This window comes from Antechinus flavipes, chromosome 1, assembly GCF_016432865.1.
Source record: "Antechinus flavipes isolate AdamAnt ecotype Samford, QLD, Australia chromosome 1, AdamAnt_v2, whole genome shotgun sequence".
NCBI classification, from domain to species: domain Eukaryota; kingdom Metazoa; phylum Chordata; class Mammalia; order Dasyuromorphia; family Dasyuridae; genus Antechinus; species Antechinus flavipes.
This window is the reverse complement of record NC_067398.1, coordinates 498,750,480-498,765,363: the sequence shown is the minus strand read 5'-3', so window position 1 is coordinate 498,765,363 and position 14,884 is coordinate 498,750,480.

The window sequence follows — 14,884 nt, the reverse complement described above, 5'->3', positions numbered from 1 at the left end:
AAGTATCCTTCCTGGGAAGGATGGTATAAAATATCTGATAAGGAGCTTAAATTAAATAAGTTGTCTATCCTCAGAGAGTTCAAATTGCCAAATTCATATAAATTACAATGTAAAGTCCTAAAAAAAAACCTTCATATATTATTTCAAAGACTGTGGGTCTTAGGGAAACATTGGAAAATAGAAAAGGTGCCATAGAACTGGAGATTTTTAAATGTTGCTCCAACTTTCAAAAAAGGAAAGATAATGTTCTACAAAGTACAAGTTAGTGGAGACAACAAATCTTGCCAAAATTGCATTTTTGTTATTGTTTTATGACTCTTTAGCTGCTTACTATCATCTTTTTAAATATTTTATTTTTCCATTTACATGTAAAAACAATTTCAATATTTTTTTTAATTTTGAGTTCCAAATTCTCTTCCTCCCTTCTTCCTTTATATATGTACAGGTACAAAAAACATTTCTACATTAGCCATGTTGTGAAAGAAACCACAAAGAAAAACAAATGAAGAAAGCTTCATTAAAATATATAGATATATAGATATAGATATTGATATAGATATAGATATAGATATAGATATAGATATAGATATAGATGATATAGATATATGCTTCAGTCTGCAGTCACACTCTTTTCCCAGAAAGTTCTTTTTCCAGAAAAGAATAGCATTTTTCATCATAAGTTCTTTGGGGTTGTCTTGGATACTATATCATTCACAGCTAATCATCATACAATATTGCTATTACTGTGTATAATGTTCTCCTGGTTCTTCTCACTTCACTTTGCATCAGTTCATATAAATCTTTCCAGATTTGTCTGAAATCATCAGGCTCTTCATATCTTCATATACAATAGAATTCCATCACAATCACATAACACAATTTGTTCAATCATTGATGGACATTCCTTCAATTTATAATTCTTTGCCACCACAAAAAAATTTGCTATAAATAATTTTGTAAATATAGATCCTTTTCTTTAAAAAAAAAAAAACTCTTTGGGATATAGACCTAGAAGTAGTATTGCTTGCTATTGCCTGAGCTCCCTATTTCTCTGCAAAGTTTGACTGTCAAAATAGTACTTAATAGTCTGAAAGCAAATATTTTGTGTCAAAATAAAAGAATCAAAATGAAGAATTTTTTTTTGTATTGGAAATAATAACCCTAATCCTTGAGCATCCATGATCTCATCATTTTTCTACTCCCTCCAAGGTTACAGATCAACTGCTTTCCATCCTATTCCTCTCCTGTCTATATCCTTCTATGTAGTTATAATAGGGGTCCAAGTCTGATAAAAGGCTTTCTCCATTCAATCAAGTCTGCAAGCATTTATTAATCACCTCCTGCATTCCTGGCACTATGAAAGGACAAAATAGAAAGCAAAAATCAGTCTTTACTCTTGAGGAGCTCACAATATCTTAATATTGCAAAGAGAACACTCGAATACAGTGGCTATTTATTCCTCATTCCTGTAATTTGTCATATTTTTGTCCTAATGTACACCTCTCTGATAATATTATTTTATACTTTTTGTCCTGAGCAAGTCATTGTTGGTTCTATGTGATAGCATGTTCATATTCATCATGCATAACTCTCATCCCTTACTTGGCCCTCAATTTTAATTCCTTAGAGAATGTAAGATTTTATGATTCATAATGATGTAGCTTTATTAAAAGAATACTATTTTTAAATGGATTACTGTTTTTAAAAGAAGCTTATAGTAATTAAAAACACTGCAGAATTTCCCAAAGGAGATTTTTTTCCTCTTGTTCAGTTCTGGGTTCAATTTATTGTCTATTTGCATGGTCTGTCCAAGACAACATAGTATTATGTAATATTACAGATTCCCCATCCAATTTCATATCATCACCTGGATTATATGTATTTTTCATCCACTTAGTTTTTCCTCTGTACATATTAATAGATAGTTGGGCCAAACTCTTGAGTGACTGTGGATCTCACTTAGGAAGCTCTGAATTGTTCTAGGACTTATTAGAATCTCCATTCATATTATTCCTTATCCAGCATTCCCATGTGAGGATAAAGGTTTATTAAAGTGTTTTCTTCACAACAACCTTATGAGGTAAGTAGTGTGAATATTTTTCCTCATTTGAAAATATGAAGGTCAACAGAATAATGACTTATCCCAGGCTCCCAAACCAAGTTATTTCCAAAGCCAGGACTCTTATCTAAGTCTTCTGACAAGATCAATGCTCATCCCATCAAGATATGCAGCATTATAAAAATTTCATAAATACTTGAATAACAAGTGAACACCAAGAATCACCAAGAAAAGTAAGTTGAAAGTTTCAGTCAGTTCCATTCAGTAAGTAAGCAAACATAAAGTATCATAAAATTCTAGAAAATTTTAAAAGGGAAAATGATTGTAAATCAGAAGCCAAAAGAATTACTTGTAGATACTCTAGAAAGTCCATTCTTACTTATTTGTGCTGCCCTTCTAAAACTTAATGGGGTCAGACTTTCAGTTTCTTATATTCTTCAGGGGAAAAAAATCAAATAGTTCAATGAAGCTATATTCTCTGAATGGCAAATTCCCCTAACTGACCAAATTAACTGTGAAAATAAGCAAATAGCCTAAAAAATATATTAGGATCTATTTTCACAGGAATATTATTTAAAGGGAAAATTCATTCTAAAGTGTTTCTATTGTGGTGCCATAAAACTACTTAAAATGTATATTATTTTAAAAGTTGGGATGTTTCAAAACATTTATTAAATACCAAAGATGAACACTAACCATGGTGTCAAACTGGGAATAAAAAAACCAAAAATGAAACAGTCTCTGCCCTTTAAGTAACTTACATCTTACTGATGGGAATACAGTATAGACATATATGAGTATGCATAAATTTTATGTAAAGCGTAAACAAAATAATTTGAAGGAAGGGTACTAACAGTGAAGAAATGAGGAAAGATCTCAGAGGAGATAATGTTTGAACTGGGGTTTGAAGGAAATTAAAGGGTCTAGGAGAAGGAAGTAAAAAACAAGCACATCCCAAGCATGAATGAAACCATAAGAAAAAGCCAAAAATGAGAAATGTGGCATGTGTGAAGAATAGCAAGTCTGATTTGGTTGGACCTTTGAGTTCAGTAAAAAGAAAAAAGTGGAGTGAATTTGGAAAGATAAACAAGAACTAGATCTTGATCTTGAATGATTTTAAATGACAAATAGAAAATTTTGGTTTTGATACTAAAATTAACTAGTAGTAAAATCTAGTGAACAGAAAAATGACATGTCATAGACTTAGGATTAAACTAAGCCCAACATAAGCATTTTATAGTTGAAGCATCTGAGGGCCAAAGAGGTGAATGATTTGCTCAGAGTCATAATGCTATCAACTATCTGAGGTGATAGACAAGTTCAGAGGCTGTTGTAATGGTCCAAATAAGAAGTAATGAGGATTTAAACTAAATAGTTAATATATGTTGTGGTGTTAAAATTAACAAGATTTCACAAGTGTATGAAATAAAAGATAATGAGAAATTACAGATAACCTCAAAGTTTCAAATCTAGGTGACAAGAAAGATTTTGGTGCCCTTAGCAGAAAGAGAGACTTAGGAAGAGAGCTAAGTTTGGTGGGAAAAAATGAAAAAGTCTGTTTTGTGCCTACTGAGTTTTAGGCACCTATGAAACATTCAGCTGTACATGTCCAGTAGGTAGTTGATAATGTGGGACTGGAGATCAAAAAAGAGACCAGGGCTAAATATATCTATTTAGAGTTGATAATAGAATCTTTAGGAGTTAATGGGATTACTAAGTGAAAGAATATTGAGAAAAGGGAGATGATGCAGGACAAAGTCTTGGAATACAGTCCCAAGTATGGGGGGAAGGAGTGAAATTAATTATCATTCTGAATAAGACAGAGGAGTAGTCAGGGTATTAGAAGAAGAAAGAGAGATCAATGATGTTATTAAAAAGTAGGAAGAGAAAGTACTCAATATTGTCAAATTCTGCAGAAAGATCAAAAAAGATGAATTTGGGGGTTTTAGCAGTTAAGAGATGACTAGTAACTTTAGATGTATTAGTTTAGTTTTAGATATATTAGATTTTTTAAATATATATTTTTGTACCAATTTTGGCTAAGTGCTAATTCAGAAGTCAGATTGTAAGAGGTAGAATAATTAATGAGAAAAAGCAAGCATTTTGAACACTAGATAGGATTCCCACCGGCCACGGTGAGCAGGCCTAAGTTAAATAAGGTGAGGCAGACAATTTTAGTCCCCTTCTCTGCCAAGAGGTAAGCAGTGTAATGCTTTTTAAAAACTGATTAGATGTATGAGGATATCTCAAATGCCATTCCTGCATCAATCCAAAGAGAAAACAATATGATGGCCTGGACTGCCTATTTGCAGGGTTGTGACTACATTTCCCAGTGTATGCAATCCTGCTGCTTCATCATTTGCCAGTCACCACAGAACTTTGAGGTAGGTAAAAATAGGAAAATGGCATAGCTGATGTGTCTTTTGACTCATGCAATTTAAGTGAGGCAGAGTTGACTGAAGTCATCAGTGGTGAGACAAAATTTAAGATGACTGGCAATTACCGAAGATGCCATGGATGACCTTGATGTCTTCAATGTCTGATCAAGTCCAAAGCAGCTACTTCATGACCACTGGAACAAATTATTCTTGACCTGCTCACTCTGCTGGGAAAAGTCTTCACATGCTTGGAGTAGGAACTCCCCCTAACGCACTATCAGGTTTGAGACCCCTCTGGTCACCTCAACCTCATTTATTCCATTTATCAAAACAGCTGGCCCGGCTTCTTGGAGTCACAGGTGAGAGTTCAGTGGCAAGTGGACCCCAAAGATAGAAAGCAGTTGTAAAGAGGGCTCTGTAGCCCTCACATCAGAGGTACTAGTCTTCCCTGAACACTCACACATATCACTGATAACATCATATCCACTGAGCCATCTGAGGGGGCTAAAATATTTGGAGGTGAAAGAATTTTGTTCCCTGATTGTCAGTAGTGGTGGCTGCTGTGAAGGCTGTATATAGGTTTCATAGCCATAAGAATCACTTATTTGAATAATTTCGGTATTGTTCGGACTAGAACAAAGTTCATGGTCCTGGAGCCAGGTTATTCCTGGGCCCTTGAGCTTACCTTCAAGAAATAATTATGAATTATTACTTTATGGTTTTGGTCAAATCACTTAACACATCTAGTCCTTATTGTCCTTAATTATAAAATAACAAGATTGGATTAGATTATAATTAAGATCAAATCACTTTTTTTCCTATGAGTTGTTGCTCTTCAATCATTTTCAGTTATTTGACTTTTCATGATCCCATTTAGAGGTTTCTTGCCAGTGATACTGAAATTGCTTTGTCATTGCCTTCTCCAGCTCAATTTAGAGTTGAGGAAACTAAGGCAAATAGGGTGAAATGACTTAGTCAAAGTTACACAGTGAGTGTCTGGTGTCAGCTTTGAACTCAGGCCCAGTGTTCTATGCATTGTGCCATATGCCAGCAAGGTTATGTTTAAGATTCTGCAAGCTTGACTTCAGAAATATATAAACCAAAAATTTCCAGAAAAGCAGACCGGTTTTCAAAAAGGGAGAGAAATTGGAGACCAAATTGGAGACAAAGCAAGGGAGCTCCAGAAAAAAAAATTACTTCTATTTCATGAATAACACTAAAGCTTTAGTGGACTGTGTAGATCACAACAAAATGTACCAAGTCTTCATAGAGATGGGAGTTAATAGATCATCCTATTTGTCTCCTGTGGAATTTATATGTGAGCTGAGAAGTAATAGTAAGAAATGAAAAAGAAAGAACTGATTGATTTAAGATTAGAAAAAGAATACAATAAAGCTTTATATTATATTATTTTTTAATTTATATGCAGGGTACATCATGCAGGCTGATGCATCAAAAGCTAAAATTAAGATTGCATAGAGAAATATCAAGAATCTCAGAAAAGCAGATAATGCCACTCTGATAGCAGAAAGTGAAGAGCAAGTAAGAAGCCTCTTGATGAGTTGAAAAAATAAAGTGCAAAAGCTGACTTGAAGCTTAAAAAAATAAAAAACAAAGATCTTGGCAATTGTTCTCATAACTTCCATCAAATAGAAAGAGAAGAAATGGATTGTATGTGATATTTTATATTGGGGGGGGGTTAAAGATCACTATTACTGTCACTGGATCCATGAGCTTAACAGATGCTTGCTACATAAAAGGAAAGCTATTGTAATTCTGAACAGAATACTAAACAGCAGAGACATCACCTTACTAACAAAGGTCAATACAATCTAAACTATGGTTTTTCCATTAGCAATATATGGCTGTGGGAGTTAGACCATAAAGAAACCTCAGCCTTCAGGAATCGATGCTTTTGAATTGTGATGCTAGAGAAGACTTTTGAGAGTCCCTTAAACAAATAAGAGATCAAATCAGTAAATTCTTAAAGCAATTAACTCAGGCTATTTATTGAAGCTTAAATGCTTGAACCACATAATGAGAAGATGGGACTCATTGGAAAAGATTCTGATAGGAAATTCTGAAGACAAAAGGAAAAATGAATAGCAGAGTTGGAGATGGATAGAAGTACCATGAAAACAGTGAACATGAGCTGGGACAGACTGAGAAACAGTAGAGGATAGGAGCTGGCATGCTATAGTCCTTGGGGTAACAAAGATTTGGACATGACTCATCAAAACAACAATAGCAAGATCCTAAACAGAGGAAGATTTTAACTTTTTTTTCTGTCATGGAGCCCTTGGGCAGTCTAGTTCATCCTAGGAATGCCTTCTCAGAAAACAAAAAATAAAATATTATATGAAACCAATTATATGAAAATTTACTTATTAAAATAAAAAAGAAAACATTCACAGACAGCAGATTTTAAAAAATCTGCTACAGAATCTTCTTTCATAGGTCAACTTTTGCTTGAACAAGAAACCAAGTTTATCTAGTTCCAATAGTTTCTTATTTTCAATTTCCTCTATGTTGGTCTCCGATTTAAGCAGTAAGGAACTTATATAAAAGAAAGATATGCTGCATTTTTGTTTTTCTTCCCGGGTTATTTATACCTTCTGAATCCAATTCTCCCTATGCAACAAGAGAACTGTTCGGTTCTGCAAACATATATTGTATCTAGGATATACTGCAACATATCCAACATATAAAGGACTGCTTGCCATCTAGGGGAGGGGGTGGAGGGAGGGAGGGAAAAAAATCGGAACAGAAACGAGTGTCAATATAAAGTAATTATTAAATAAAAATTAAAAAATAAATAAATAAATAAAAGAAAGATATGGAAGAAGAGAAAAGAAGAAGGAAAAGGAGGAGGGAAAGGAAAAGAAAGAAAGAAGGAATTATCAAATAGATCATTTTAGATAAATCATTTAACAATGTGTGATTTACTTAAGTGAGATTCCTTCTCATGAAAAAAGGCAATTTTTCTTAGTAAATGGATAAAAACAGAAAAAAGGTAAATGCAATGCATATATTGAAAATATTACTAAATTTATCAGCCTCTCAACCAATGCCAAGTTCTTACACTGTCTTACAACCTGCCAACCACCGTATGAGCAAAATCACAAAGCAGAAACTGCAAAAACATACAGTTTGATAACCATATGGACATCTAAATGCTATTATGTTACTCCTACAAACAAAACTTTAACCACCTTATAAATGTATAATCACACAGGCAGGCCTCGGTTTATGATGAATTATGTTTCCAAAAGTTCTAGTGCTACTCTGTTAATTAGCTCACCCTGCTATTCTCTAATAATAGACAGCAGGACTCAACTACAAGGCAGAGAAATGAGAAGAAATGCCACCTTACTTCTTTACAGAGGTGGAAAGTCTACAGGCATACATTTCATATATGTATTTTTAGACAATTTCAAAGTATTGATCATCTTGCTTATTTTATTCTTTTATTACCTTTTTCACTTAAAAAACAATTGTTATGAAGGATTGTTCTCTGAAAGAAAGCAAAAAATTCTTAGAGAAATGTTTGTAAAAATTTTTTAAAATAGTAAAAGTTTATTTTTTAAAAAATATCTCCTGTCTTTGCAAAGTACAGTACACCTTGGGTATTAACTACAGTATATAATGTTGGGCTTGGTTTCTTTGTTATTAGGGATTTTTAACTTTTTTCCCCTTTTGTTCTATCCTTTGTTATAAGGATTCCCTTGATGGGGCAGGAGGCATTATACTGAGAAATGAAGGCAATGTGAAAACAAAAGATAACTTTTTTTAAGACAAAGACCAGTACAAAAAGAGCAGAAACTGTGGTTTTATTGGTATTGGGAACTTTCAGATCAAAAAATTCTCTCTTCCAATACAAGTCAATACTTTAAAGAGTGGTGTCGAGCATTTAAGAGATTAAGGGAGTTGCAATCCTACAATGACAACTTGTCAGAAAGGAGATTGGTACCCAGATCTTCCTGTTCTCAAGGCTGTCTCTTTATCCACTCTGCCATACTCTTTTTCTATATACATATTCTCACCCACATGTATTCATACACATCACAAAATCTCAAACAATATAATTTAAATTGTTTTCCTCGGAAGCCATATCTTCTTTCAATATTAACTCCATTGCAGTTCATCTTCACTATTTATTCACTCATATTGAGTTAGAATACATTTACCTTGACTTTAATTGATGAAAGTTGAAACCTTCCCTGAAGATAAATGAGATAAAAGGAAAGAGCTTTCTTATTTCAACAGTTTAAGAGATAAATCCAATTATGTTATTAGATCAGTTATCCCTGGAATTAAAGAAGTAGAGTAAATTTCCAAAAACCTTGATTATTATAACACTAATTTTCTACAATCATGCCAAACAATCACTAAGAAATTTGAGGGGTTTTATAACATCTTGTTTTAATTCCTCAAAAGGAAAAATAACCAAGGTAAAAACATTGTTTGGACAAATCCTTCCATGAGTCTTCAAAATTCCTGTAGCCCTGGAAGAAAAATAATTAATCTTCCTTAAAAAAAAAAAAAAAGAAACTAAGACTCATGCTTGTTGTCTTTATTTTATTGAAATAATATTTTTTCTACTTATATGTAAAAACAATTTTAATATTTTTTCAAAATTTCAAATACTAAATTTTCTCCTTCCTTCCTCACCTCCCCTTTGTTGTTGTCCTTCCTTAACAAAGAGGGCCAAAATGAGATCATGATGTTAAAGTCAAGTTACAGTGTGTCTGAGTATGGCTGATCAGAACAATATGAACTCGGAGTGCTTTACCACAGGATAGGTGCAAAGATTCCATATGAACATTTGGGGCGAATTCTCTAACTTTTCATATCTTGTGTTTCCTTTGAGCTACTTCAATTCTGCTTTGCCTTACTTAGTAGTAAGTCTAATACTTCTTCATTTCCACATTTTCCTTTAGGAGCCTCCCAAACACTGAGCTATCTCTTGTAATGCATATGAATTATTCATTATCAGTGTATATGACCAATGTAAATGAACTTATTCACATCATTCAAAACTTTTCCATTGGATCCACATATGGGTGATGTAGTGCTAGCTGATAAAGAACCTGTGTTTCCTTGGTATTGTTAGGCAAAAATTAGTGCAAGCAACAGAGGATCAAGCCATATTTCATTGCATCTTAGCTTCAGAGGTTGAATTATATTTACAATCATCTGCAAACAAAAGAACAAATCATGAACAAACACTTCCTCCACTTTAGTTTTAGTCTGTAGGCTTTTCTTTTTTTTAATTAAAGCTTTTTTTTATTTTCAAAACATATGCATGGATAATTTTTCAGCATTAACCCTTTCAAACCTTGTGTTCCAAATTTTCCACTCTTTCCCCTCATCCCCTCGTATAGATGACAAGTAGTCCAATATATGTTAAATATGGTAAAAAAAAAAAAAACTATATATTTAATCCAATATATGCTTATGGATTTATACAATTATCTAGCTGTACAAGAAAGATCAAATCAAAAAGAACAAAATAAGAAAGAAAATAAAATTCAAGTAAACAACAACAAAGAGTGAAAATGTTATGTTGTGATCCACACTCAGTTCTTATAGTCCTCTCTCTGAGTGTGGATGGCTCTCATAAGACCATTGGAACTGGCCTGAATCATCTCATTGTTAAAAAAAAAAAAAAAAAGGCACATCCATCAGAACTGATTATTGTATGATCTTGTTATGTACTTGCTATGTACAATGTTCTCTTGGTTCTGCTCACTTCTCAGCATCAGTTCATCTAAATCTTTCCACACCTCTCTGAAATCATCCTGCTTATCATTTCTTCTAGAACAATAATATTCCATAACATTTCTATGCCATAACTTATTCAGCCATTCTCCAACTGATGGACATCCATTCAGTTTCCAGTTTCTTGCCACTACAAAAATGGCTGCCACATTTTGCACACATGGGTCCCTTTTTCTCCTTTAAAATCTCTTTGGGATATAAGCCCGGGAGAAGCACTGCTGGATCCATGGGTGTGCACATTTTGACAGTCTTTTGGGCTTGTTTACAAATAGCTCTTCAGGATAGTTAGATCAGTTCAAAATTCTACCAACAATGGATTAATGTCCCAATTTTCCCACATCCCTTTGAAAATTTATCATCTTTTCCTGCCATCTTAGTCAATCTGAAAGGTGTGTAGAAGTACTGCAGAGTTGTTTTAATTTGCATTTCTTTGATCAATAGTGATTTAGAGCACCTTTTCATATGACTAGAAATGGTTTTAATTTCTTCATCTGAATATTGTTCATATCCATTTTATGAATTGGAAAATGGCTTGAATTCTTATAAATTTGAGTTAATTCTCTATATAGTTCAGAAATAAGACCTTTATTAGAACATTTGAAAGTAAAAATGTTTTCCTAGTTTATTGCTTTCTTTCTAATCTTGTCTGCATTAGTTTTGTTTGTACAAAAACTTTTTAACTTAATCAGAATTTTTATGTTCAATAATGAACTCCAGTTCTTCTTTGGCCATAAATTCTTTCCTTCTCCACAGGTAAATTATCCTTTGTTATTCTAATTTGCTCATAATATTACTCTTTATGTCTGAATCATGAATCCATTTAAACTTTATCTTGGTACATGGTAATTGGTGAATTATTTCAATGGCTATTTTACCTTCTGATTCTAAGACATCAGGGCAGGTTCCTTGATAATTTCCTGAAAGATATCGAGGCTCTTTTTTTCATCATGATTTTCAAGAAGTCCAATAATTCTTAGATTGTCTCTCCCAGATCTATTCTGCAGGTCAATTGTTTTTGCAATAAAATATTTTACATTTTCTTCTATTTTTTTTTGGTCTTAGTTTGACTGATTCTTGAAGTCTCATTGACTCATTCACTTCGATTTGTTCAATCTAATTTTTGTGATTTTCTTCAGTTAGCTTTTTTACCTCCTTTTGCATTTGGCCAACTGAGGTGTTTCATTCATTGCATTTTTTTTTCCATTTCACAAATTCTATTTTCAGCTAATTGATTATTCACCTGAGATACAATGAAGTATGAATTAATTTCTATTCATTAAGTTGAACTAAACTGCCAAGCATTCAAATTCTATAGCAGTGAATGCAACTGTGATGAACTGGTCACATTGTTTAAATGTCAAATGCATACTTGCCAAAAAAGACCATTTTATGGAGAATTTATAGAGGACAGGTGCTCACATAATGGTGAGAAAAAGTGATAGAAGGATGTTCTCAAAGTCTCTCTTAAAAACTTCAAAATTGATTTGTGGCATGGGAGACACTGATACAAAACCACCCAGCATGGTGTACCCTCATCAGAGAAGGTGCTGTGTTCTATGAGCAAAGCAGAATTGAAGTAGCTCAAAAGAAACATGAGATGTGCAGATTTAGAGAATCCATCTCAAATGTCCACATGGATTATTTGTCTGTATTAAAGGATGGATTATTGCTGAATTAAAGGGTATCACAGTTTTATAGGTCTTTAAGCATAGTTTCAGATTGTTTTCCTGAATGGTAGAACCAGTTCACTATTCCACCAACAATTCATTAATATACCTATATTCTCTCTTCCTTTCCAACATTTGTCATTTCTGATAGGCATGAAGTGGTACCTAAGAATTTTAATTTGCCTTTCTCTAATGGTGATTTACAGCATCTTACATACATCTATAGACAACTTTGATTTTTTTCTGAAAACTACCTGTTCATGTCCTTTGACTATTTATTAATTGGGGAATGACTATTGTTATTATAAATTTGAATTGGTTTCCTATATCTTTAAGAAATGAGGCCTCGACAATTATATACCTCAACAACAATATTGTATGAGGATGTATTCTGATGGAAGTGGATTTCTTTGACAAAGAGAAGATCTAACTCAGTTTCAATTGATCAAGGATGGACAGAAGCAGCTACACCCAAAGAAAGAACACTGGGAAATGAATATAAACTGCTTGCATTTTTGTCTTTCTTCCCAGATTATTTTTACCTTCTGAATCCAATTCTTCCTGTGCAACAAGAGAACTGTTTGGTTCTGCACACATATATTGTATCTAGGATATACTGCGACATATTTAACTTGTATAGGACTGCTTGTCATCTGGGGGAAGGGGTGAAGGGAGAGAGGGGAAAAGTCGGAACAGAAGTGAGTGCAAGGGATAATGTTGTAAAAAAAAAAAAAATTACCCAGGCATGGGCTCTGTCAATAAAAAGTTAAAAAAAAAAAAAAGAAAGAAAGAAAGAAATTAGGCCTTTATCAGAGAAATTGGCTATAAAATTTTTTGGTAGACTTCATTTTCTGATTTTTCAAAATCTTTTTTAATTAGATCTATTTTCTGTTTTTTTTATTTTACTTTGTGTGTGATCATGATTGCTACTCTGTTTACTGTCATGATTGCTTTTCCACTTCAGCTAAAGCATAATTGATTATACTCTAGCCCTTTATTTTAAATGTTTGTATCTTTCTGTTTCAAGTGTGTCCTGTGATGAGGACACAAGACCAATCAGTCCTGTACCAGTACACACAACATGCTATTGGATTTTAATTCTAATCCATCTTTCTATCCACTTCTGTTTTATGGATTGGCTTCTCCTATTCCTATACCCATTTCATCATATTCATCATATTCATGATTAGTGTGTATTTTCCTCCATCCTTTTTTTTTTAATATTTGTCTTTCTCTCTCTCTATTCTGTCCTCCAAAAAAATCTGTATTGTTCCTGACCGAGACCTCCCTTAAATCTTCTGGACTTTTATTATTCTCTCCCCCTCCTATTTCTTTTAACCTCTTCCTATTCTTTTTCCTCACTGAGTAAAATAGATCTCTATACCCAACTGAGTGTGTGTGTGTGTCTTTGTGTGTGTGTATGTGTGTGTTCTTCCTTCTTTGAATTAATTGCAATGAGAGTGAATTTCAAGTATTGCCTGCCACCAACATTCCCATTCCCCTCTCTACTATTCCTAGAATTCCTAGAATGCCTCTTTTACATGAGAAAAATTTCCCCATTCTACTTCTCACTTCCCCCTGCTCTGAATATGTCCCTCTTACTCACACTTGCATTTTGGGGGCATTTTTGGCCATCATCCCCACATAATCTACTCATCTAAGCTTCTGTCTCTGTAGGTTCCTTCTTATTTCTCTAATAATGATTAAGAGTTACATGTATTATCTTGCCATATAGAAAGATAAACAATTTAACTTATTGAATCCCTTATGATTGCTTTTTCATGTGTACCTTTTTATGCTTCTGATTGAATGTCAAATTTTCTATTCAACTCAGGTCTTTTCATCACTAATTCATGGAAATCCTCTATTTCATTAACAATTCATTTTTTCCCTGAAGGATAATACTCAGTTTTTCTGGATAAGTGATTCTTGATTGCAATCTTAGTTCCTTTGACTTCTAAGACCTCTATTTCTTTAATTTAGAAACTGGTACATTTTGCATCATCCTGACTATAATTCCATGGCATTTGAATTATTTATTTCTCAGCTTCAATATTTTCTCTTTAGCTTGAGAACTCTGAAATTTTTCTGTAATATTCCTGGAAGTTTTCATTTTGGGTCCTCTTTCAGGAGATGATCAGTGGATTCTTTCCATTTCTATTTTAACCTCTGGAATTAAGAAATCAGGACAGTTATTTTTATAATTTCTTAAAATACGACATTTAATGTCTTATTTGATCATGGATTTTTACATTATCTCTCCTGGATCTATTTTCTTAGTTGTTTTTCCAATGACATTTCACATTTTCTTCCACTTGTCATATTTTGACTTTGCTTTATTGTTTCTTTTAAGTCTCATTGAGCCTTACATACAGGAAAGGGACCTGTATGTGCCAAAATGTTTGTAGCAGCTCTGTTTGTAGTGGCTAGAAACTGGAAAATGAATGGATGCCCATCAATTGGAGAATGGCTGGGTAAATTGTGGTATATGAATGTTATGGAATATTATTGCTCTGTAAGGAATGACCAGCAGGATGAATACAGAGAGGCTTGGAGAGACCTACATGGTCTGATGCTAAGTGAGATGAGCAGAACCAGGAGATCATTATACACTTCAACAATGATACTGTATGAGGATATATTCTGATGGAAGTTGATTTCTATGACAAAGAGACCTAACTGAGTTTCAATGGATAAATGATAGACAGAAACAGCTACACCCAAAGAAGGAACACTGGGAAATGAATGTGAACTATTTGCATTTTTGATTTTCTTCCCGAATTATTTTTACCTTCTGAATCCAATTCTCCCTGTGCAACAGGAGAACTGTTCGGTTCTGCAAATATGTATTGTATCTAGGATATACTGCAACATATTTTAACATTTATAGGACTGCTTGCCATCTTGGGGGGCGGGTGGAGGGAGGGAGGGGAAAAAATCGAAACATAAGCGAGTGCAAGGGATAATGTTGTAAAAAATTACCCTGGCATGAATTCTGT